Genomic DNA, 8995 nt, shown 5'->3' with positions numbered 1-8995 from the left:
ATTGGAACAATAATGTTTAAAAAAAAAAAAAGGTGAGAAAGAAGAATCATACCAAGACAGAATATAAGTATAGATATAGATACAATACAATAGAAAAATACTTATAGCAAAATATGAGCAAGGGCAATTAAATGGAATATACAGGAGTGTGATAACACGTTTATGTACTCATTTTTTATGTGTTATATTCATGTGTTTTCATCATATTTTCTCTATGTATTTAATCTTTTAGAGCTTTTATCCTTTATATTCCATTGTTGCTTTTCCCGGGTGTGTTTTACTTTGTTTTTGTAGGATTTAGTGCACGATTCTAGGATTATTGAAGATGCAATTAGAGTTGATTGGATGTTGATCAAGTTGGGTAATCTACAAGTGTCTACATGGGAGAAAAGCTTCATCAAACGTTGACTATGAAGACCTACACAACCTGCTAGTGGAGATCATTAGATATACCGCAACTAGGTTGTGGGCACTTGATTTGCAAGCTATTTAATGGTATATGGCAGATTAGTCCGCAACCAAGGTGTGGCATATTATCGCATGACGCAACGTGGTTGTGGCCTAATCTTTGCTGTTGCGAATTTGTACGTTTACTAGTGATTTAGGAGTCAAAATCCTAGTCAAACTCTTATCATAATCCTAGCATATTAATAGTTTGGGATAGACTTTAATAAGGAGTTAGAAAATATTATTTATTTTTCATTCTCTTTGGCTGCTCTGGGGACGTGAGTTTGGAGTTTCATTGTTCTCAACATTCATGATTGCGATTTCATCAATTTGATTCAAGTATTAATTTTTCTTTCTTGTTTTCTTTAATTATTATTGTTATTATGTTTTCTTTGATTACTTGTCTTGTTATTTCTATTATCATGTGTGAGTAGTATTATAATCTAGGGTTAGGTTGAACCCTAATATGGATTAATGTGTTATTTAATTTCCCAATTCCCAATTTAATTAATTTATAATTCCTCTTTGTTAGGGTTGGTTTTATTATCAATGATTAACTAGAAATAGTATTATTGAATGTGATTAGGTTTACAACGAAAGTTGATTCTTAATTGATATTAGAACCCTAATTAAAAGTTGGAGTTTTTATGCATGAAAATAGCTAATTGTTCTTGCTAGGACTTATAGGATGCCGTTCTCAATGTCTTTAATATGTATGATTCCATGAAAATAGGTATGATTGCATGTTAGGGAAGCTATTAGTTGATCGAAAGAAACTCTTAGTATTGTTTTAGGGAGCATCTGTCTTGTGGAATATTTATTGATTTAATTGAGGGAAAGGGATTGTTCTATTGCATTGATTCATATTAGTGGGGATACTTAATCTTAGATGTTTTTAGTTCTTGATTAATTTCATATTATTATTATTTATTGCTATTTAGTTAACATTGTTCTAGTTTAGATCTATCGATATTGATTGGTTACTCGCTTAGTATTTATTTGAGTCTATTTAATTAGTTGAACCATAGTCTCTTGGGATCCGACCCTTACTTGCCCGTCTACATAGTAGTGGTCTTGTTAGGTTATTTTTGTTAGGTACGCGACACGCCTATCAAATTTTGGCGCCGTTGCCGGGGACTAACGGTTTTTATACTAGTTACTTGTGATTCGTTTTTACTAAGCTTTATTTGTTGCTTCGGCTATTGTCTCTTGTATTTTTGATTTCTTTGCTTTTAGTTCTTTGTTGCATGCAAACTCGACGTTCAGGGTCAGACGATCTAACACCACTTGATTCTGAAATCGAAGCAACTGCAAGGAGACGAGGAGGTAGAAAAAGAAAGAAGAATCAAAACAAAAGAGGCATGGGCGATCCAGGGAATAAATCTCTTTTAGAGTATGGAATTCCTGATACAACAACTGGACTTCTTTCTAGTATTGTCAGACCACCGGTCACTGCTCAGAGTTTCGAATTGAAGCCTCAGTCCATACAGTTCATTTCCAATGATTCTTTTGCGGGTTCACCGAATGATTGTCCTGTAACTCATATAGACAGTTTCTTGGAGAAGTGTGATACTATGAAGCTCAACGGTGTTACTGATGATGCTATTAGACTTCGCCTTTTTCCTTTCTCACTACGGGATAGGGCGAAGGAATGGTTACGAGATGAAGGTACTGGTTCTTTTGATACGTGGGATAAGCTTGCCAAGGCTTTTCTAGTTAAATTCTTGGGGCAAGAGAAGACTGCGAGACTAAGGAACGAGCTAGCTACCTTTCATCAATCTGATGATGAGTCTCTATATGAAGCTTGGAGAAGGTTTAAGCGTCTACAGAGACAATGTCCTCACCATGGTATTCCTGAGTGGATGCTAATCCAGACATTCTACAATGGTTTGACCCATGAATTTCGCATATATATTGATGCTGCGTCTGGAGGTTCTATCATGACCAAGAATCCTACTGAGGCGAAGGAGTTGATTGAGAAGATGGCGGCAAATGACAACTACCATCCAGGAGGACGACGCAATGCTAAAAAGGGAGGTATGCATGATGTGGATGCTCTAACCCTTTTAACTAGTTCTGTGCAGGCGTTGACAATTAAGGTTGACAAGCTTCAAGCAGGATCTTCTTCTGGCTCATCTGAAACTTGTCAAATGTGTAATGTACAAGGTCACATTGCACCTGAGTGTCCGCAAAACACTAATGAGATGTCGATTGAGGAAGCCAATGCATTCTACACTTCAAATCCCAAAAGGCCATATGACCCACATTCAAACACATATAATGAAGGTTGGAAACATCATCCAAACTTCTCTTACAAGAATACCCAAGCTCAACAAAATCCAACTCCACCACCACCTCGAAATACCAATTATAATGCACCACCACCTGGTTTCCAAGCAAGGCCACCTCTAGTCCAACAACCTATACAACCTATGCAACCACCCCCACAAAAATCCAACTATGAGCTTATGATGGAGGAGTTTATCTCTACCACCAAAAGTTCCATCCAACAGTTGCAAGCTCAAGGTAAGCTCATGGAAAATCAAGTAAGTCAACTTGCTCACCAAGTTGGCCAAATTGTGAAGACTCCAAACACATTTCCAGGTCAAACAGAGCAACCACAAAAAGGGCACATGCATGCTATAACTTTGAGGAGTGGAAAGCAGTTGGAAGATCCTCCCGTAAGGGAGCCATCACAGCAGGTTGTCGAAGAGGTAGTCACAAATGAGAAGGTGAATGATAGTAGTGCGGTTGAGGAGGAACCAAGGACATCGACTCCACCACCACTTGCTCCATATGTGCCACAAGTTCCTTTCCCACAAAGATTGGCTCAAGCTAAGTTAGAGAAGAAGTATGGAAAATTTCTTGATATTTTGAAGAAGCTTCACATCAACATTCCATTCTTAGATGCAATATCCGAGATGCCATCTTATGCAAAATTTTTGAAGGATATTCTCTCTAACAAGAAGAAGCTAGAGGAGAATGCTACTGTTGCGTTGAATGCAGAGTGTAGTGCTATTTTGCAAAATACACTTCCTAAGAAATTAGGTGATCCAGGTAGCTACTCAATTCCAGTGAAGCTCGGGGATATAGAGATCAATAAGGCATTATGTGATCTTGGTGCAAGTGTGAGTCTCATGCCACTTTCTATTTGCAAGAAACTTCAAATGGGTGAATTAAAGCCTACGCGCATGTCTCTACAACTTGCGGATAGGTCAGTGAAGTTTCCTTTGGGTATACTTGAAGATGTTCCTCTTCGCGTGGGAAAATTCTTTATCCCATGTGATTTCGTTGTGATGGAGATGGAGGAGGATGCACATGTCCCCATTATTCTTGGTAGACCATTCTTAGCCACTGCAGGTGCAATCATTGATATGAAGAATGGTAAAATCACTTTTGAGGTGGGCAACGAAAAAATGGAGTATTCACTTTTGAATGCTATGGAAAATCCTTCCATGGGAGAAACCATTTGTCAAGTGGATGTCCTTGATGATTTAGAACGTGAGCAACTTCCCTTGATTAAAACGGATGATGCACTTGAAACGGTGTTGGTGGGGAGTGTCAATGATGAAGATTGGGAAACAAGGGAGTACACGAGGCTACTTGAGGAAGCAAAAGCTAAACCATTCACAGCTTCAGTGAAGGAAATCCTAAGTGTATCGAGTGTTGGGGAGAGTACTACGCCTCCCGAGGTAGAGTTGAAACCCCTTCCCTCTACTCTTAAATATGCATACCTTGGTTCTCATAATACATATCCTGTTATTGTTAATGCTGAGCTTAATGACACAAAATTAGAGCAATTGCTCACTGTTTTGAGAAAATATAAAAGTGTTATTGGGTACACCATTGATGATATTAAGGGTATTAACCCATCTTTTTGTGAGCATAAGATAATTCTTGAGGACGATCATGCCTCCTCTGTAGAACCTCAAAGACGACTTAATCCAAATATGATGGATGTAGTTAAAAAAGAGGTTCTTAAATTGCTTGCTGCAGGAATAATTTACCCTATCTCAGATAGTAAGTGGGTTAGCCCTGTACATGTTGTTCCGAAAAAAGGAGGTATGACCGTTGTCAAGAATGACAAAGGTGAGCCAATCGCCACTAGAACTGTTACAGGTTGGCGAATGTGTATTGATTACAGGAGATTGAATAAGGCCACCCGGAAAGATCATTTTCCCCTTCCTTTTATTGATCAGATGCTTGAACGTTTGGCTAAGCATTCCTTTTTCTGCTACTTGGACGGATATTCTGGTTTCTTTCAAATTCCCATCCGTCCATGCGATCAGGAAAAGACTACTTTCACATGTCCCTATGGCACCTTCGCCTATCGAAGAATGCCATTTGGATTATGTAATGCTCCAGCCACGTTTCAACATTGTATGATGGCAATTTTCTCAGGTCTTATTGAAAATTCAATGGAAGTTTTTATGGATGACTTCTCCGTCTATGGAACATCTTTTGATGTATGTCTTGAAAATTTGGAAAAGGTGCTCCATAGATGTAAAGAAGTCAATTTAATTTTGAACTGGGAAAAATGCCATTTTATGGTACAACAAGGAGTCGTTCTAGGTCATGTGGTATCACATAAGGGTATTGAGGTTGATAAAGCAAAGATAGAGGTCATTGAGCGATTACCTCCTCCTAATTCTGTAAAAGGAGTTCGGAGCTTTCTTGGTCATGCAGGATTTTATAGACGATTTATTAAAGATTTTTCGAAAATCACTCGACCTCTAACTGAGCTTTTGGCCAAAGATGCCCCATTTGTATTTACTGATGCTTGTCTTGAGGCTTTTAACAGGTTGAAGGAAGCTTTGATCTCCGCTCCTATTATGCAACCCCCAGATTGGAACCTACCATTTGAGATTATGTGCGATGCTAGTGACTATGCAGTAGGGGCCGTTTTGGGGCAACGAAAGGATGGCAAACTTCATGCTATTTATTACTCTAGTAAAACTCTTAGCTCTGCTCAAATGAATTATGCCACAACTGAAAAAGAGATGCTAGCAGTAATTTATGCAATAGACAAGTTTCATTCTTACCTTGTTGGTTCAAAGGTAATAATTCATACAGATCATGCGGCATTGAGATATTTAATGAGTAAAAGTCACGCCAAGCCGCGGTTGATTCGTTGGATCCTTCAGTTGCAAGACTATGATATCGAGATAAAGGACACAAAAGGGACGGATAATGTCGTTGCTGATCATCTTTCTCGTCTCCTCCTTGACAAGGGGGATGGAGACGAACTCCCTTTTGATGATTATTTCCCTGATGAACATTTATTAGCCCTTTCTAAAATTGAATCACCTTGATACGCTGATTTAGCTAATTTCTTGTCTACAGGTGTATTGCCTCACGGCTACTCGTCTCAGCAAAAGAAGAAATTCTTTTATGAGGCCAAGCGACATTTTTGGGACGATCCATTCCTTTATAGGCTATGTGCAGATGCTATGATTAGACGATGCGTCCCAGAAGTTGAGGTAAGCAACATTATTTCACATTGCCATGACTTACCTTGTGGTGGACATGCAGGTCCTACAAAAACGGCCGCGAAGATTTTACAATGTGGATTCTATTGGCCAACTTTGTTCAAGGACGTGTACTCATATGTCAAGGCTTGTGATCGTTGTCAACGGACCGGCAACATTTCAAGGAAGAACGAGATGCCACTCAACAACATACTCGAGGTCGAGTTATTTGACGTGTGGGGGATAGATTTCATGGGACCATTCCCTTCTTCTAATGGAAATCGATACATTTTAGTGGCCGTTGACTATGTCTCAAAGTGGGTTGAAGCAATTGCTACTCCAACCAATGATGCTCGTGTGGTAAGCAAGTTTTTCAAAAAAGTTATTTTCCCTCGTTTTGGTTTACCACGTGTGTTGATTAGTGACAGGGGAACACACTTCTTGGAGCATCGATTTGAAGCAATGTTGAAAAAGTATGGAGTGCAACATAGGATCGGTATTGGATATCACCCACAGACTAGCGGTCAAGTCGAGGTGTCAAACCGTGAAATCAAATCTATCTTAGAAAAAACTGTTGCAAGGACAAGAAAAGATTGGTCGATGAAAATTGATGATGCATTATGGGCGTACCGAACGGCATTCAAAACGCCAATTGGTACAACCCCATATCGATTGGTGTATGGTAAGGCTTGCCATCTTCCCGTCGAGCTAGAGCACCGAGCATATTGGGCTATCAAGAGCCTAAATTTTAATGCTAAAGCAGCAGGCGAGAAGAGATTGCTACAACTTAACGAGTTAGATGAACTTCGGATGGAAGCTTATGAAAACTCAAAGTTGTACAAGGAGAGAACTAAGAAATGGCATGATAAGCATATTTTAAGGCGAGAGTTTAACGAAGGAGAGTTGGTCTTGTTGTATAATTCTCGTTTGAAATTGTTCCCTGGGAAACTTCGATCAAGATGGTCCGGTCCTTTTCAAATACAAAAGGTTTTCCCCTATGGTTCAGTTGAAATTTGGAGTGAAGCTACTGGTTCTTTTAAGGTTAATGGACAACGTCTTAAGCACTATCGAGAAGGCGAACCCGTTGAAGGAAAAGCGGTTTTTACCCTTTCCGATCCTCACTCAAATTGAATAAAAAGGTGGTCAAGCTAGAAGACCTTAAACTAGCGCTTTTGGGAGGCAACCCAAATTTATTTATTTATTTATTTATTTTTTTTTTTTTTATAGCTTATTTATTTAGTTTTCTTTTATTCTTTTACCTTAGTTGTTTTAGTATATGCTTTACTAGTATTTGCTAGAATTCTAGGATTAAGGTTTCCCTTATTTTTCTTATTATTACTCCTTAGTTGTTTATTTTTTTTCTTAGTAGTTTTTTTTACAGTAGTATTTTTATAGTAGTTTTTTTTATAGTAGTTTTTTTTGTATTTTAGTGTCTTTGTCCTGTTGCGTCTATTCCTTTCTCTAGGATTTTCGTTATTTGTAGGTTAGTAGTAGTTTTAGTGCATTGTCCTTTGTATTACTTTAGTAAGTTAGGTAGAACTTTCATATTACCATAGTGTAGTATTATCGTTCTTACTTCCCTTCCCTTGCAATTAAGCTCTTGTTTTTTTTTTTTTTTTTTTTTTTTTTTTCTTTGCTGCTAACAACTAATGTGTGATTGCAGGATGAAGAAGCACGCAAAGTGGAGGCTAAAGTGCGACATTCCAGACTACTCTGCAACCGGGTTGCGGTATACCCACCTTTGCCGCAGTCAGGCCGTAGTTTATCTCACTCCCGTACATTAAAAAGCAGCAATAACAGTTTACTCCGCAACCGAATCGCGGATAACACCAAAATACCGCAACAGGGCTGCGGAGTGCACTGTTATTCACATCAACTATGATATCTTTTCTCTTCAAAAAAAAAAAAAAAAAAAAAAAAAAAAAAAAAAGAAAGAAATAAAAGATAATAAAAAAAAATTAAAAAAAAAAGGAAAAATAAAAGAGAAAAGATATAAAGAAAAGGCAGTAGAAGCGACAATTGCAAGGCAAGAAGGAAACTTACAGGGTCTGCGAATTCCTTCGACCTCCACTTTGTTCTTGATTGGAAATCGAACTACTGGGTTCGAAATTTTCTGCAATTCTGGCTGTTATTAGTGCCGATTCTCGATTCGACTCGCCGCTCCTCGGTCATCTCATATTTAGGCGAGCTACAGCAGGTTTCCTTGCTCGATTTGGGGGCGAATTGAAGGTAATAATCGCAGCAAGTACATAGAATTCGATCCTCCGTTTTGACCGAATAATTCTCGTCCTTTATCCCTTGTCACTGCCGGCAATTTGGGCAAAATATCCTGAGTATTGTGACTAAATTTGTTGTCATCATTGGATTGATTATACCAAGTTTGGTTGCCTGATTTCTTGATTGCAATTTTGGCTTGTATATTCGTGCTTGAGGTTGTGGATTATAACTTGCTTCTTTGTGTGAGACTAAGATTTTCTAATGGCACGCACTTCAAGTGTTCGACAAAAGAACGGCACTAATAACTCCACTCTCAAGGCAAGGCCACCTCTTATAAAGAAAGGTTCATCATCTAAGCGAAGTTCCTCCATCTCTAATGGCAAGAAAACAACCAAGTCAATCCCTAAAGCCAAGAACAATGAAGCCATTGATTACTATGACATTGATTTTAATGGTGATGCAAGGTTTAAGGCAAATTATGAAAAGTTGTTCAAGCGCGGAGTTTTCGCTACTCGTTATTGTGACAGTGATGCACTCAAGGCGTTACATATAGAGGATGATGTTCATTGGCTCTTTTCGAATATTAGCTGGCGTGATTTTCTCACTATCAAATATCCCACCTACAAAAGAGCTACGCTTGAATTCTTGAGCTCTTTGAAGGCGGTTGTGGAGCCAGGGTATGATGGCAGGGTCACTTTTCGTCTCTATAATCAGGAACATACGTGGACTTTGTCTAAGCTTAATGAGGTTCTTGGACTGCCTAGTGGAGGTCCCAAATTAACTTCGAAATATTGGACAGCCAATCAATTATGGGCAATTCTGACTAATAAAAATTCTTTTGACTCAAAGGGAAGTCCAAACGC

The 8995-nt window shown here is 38.6% G+C and overlaps 1 non-coding gene and 1 pseudogene across 1 annotated transcript; one reads left to right on the top strand and one right to left on the bottom strand.

The window, feature by feature from the left end:
- The first annotated feature begins 1694 nt into the window (after positions 1–1694).
- On the top strand, positions 1695–7763 carry LOC145584309 (uncharacterized; annotated as a pseudogene).
- LOC145586993 (small nucleolar RNA R71) lies at positions 2193–2299 on the bottom strand. Its single transcript, XR_014101060.1, has one exon. It is a non-coding gene; the product is annotated as a small nucleolar RNA R71 (small nucleolar RNA).
- Positions 7764–8995: the final 1232 nt, after the last annotated feature.

The sequence above is a fragment of the Chenopodium album genome, chromosome 16 (assembly GCF_948465745.1).
Source record: "Chenopodium album chromosome 16, dcCheAlbu1.1, whole genome shotgun sequence".
NCBI lineage: Eukaryota > Viridiplantae > Streptophyta > Magnoliopsida > Caryophyllales > Amaranthaceae > Chenopodium > Chenopodium album.
This window is presented reverse-complemented; position numbering and strand designations above follow the sequence as displayed.